This window comes from Arachis ipaensis, chromosome B7 (genome assembly GCF_059453495.1).
Source record: "Arachis ipaensis isolate K30076 ecotype BB chromosome B7, ASM5945349v1, whole genome shotgun sequence".
Classification (NCBI taxonomy): domain Eukaryota; kingdom Viridiplantae; phylum Streptophyta; class Magnoliopsida; order Fabales; family Fabaceae; genus Arachis; species Arachis ipaensis.
This window is the reverse complement of record NC_142442.1, coordinates 51,867,501-51,867,709: the sequence shown is the minus strand read 5'-3', so window position 1 is coordinate 51,867,709 and position 209 is coordinate 51,867,501.

The window sequence follows — 209 nt, the reverse complement described above, 5'->3', positions numbered from 1 at the left end:
AAAATAAGATCTTTCCATCCTCCAAATTTGGTGAATTTACACCGTGCCAATTTTTTTTGACGATTTTTTTACCGCCCGAAATGCCGGAAATTCAAAAAAAATGAAAAACGGAGCAAACCTGCGATTTTTGACCTGGATTTTTTTGTGCAGCCTTCACATAATATTACCAAGGTTCCCTCAAAATTTCACGAAAAATGCACGAGCCAATT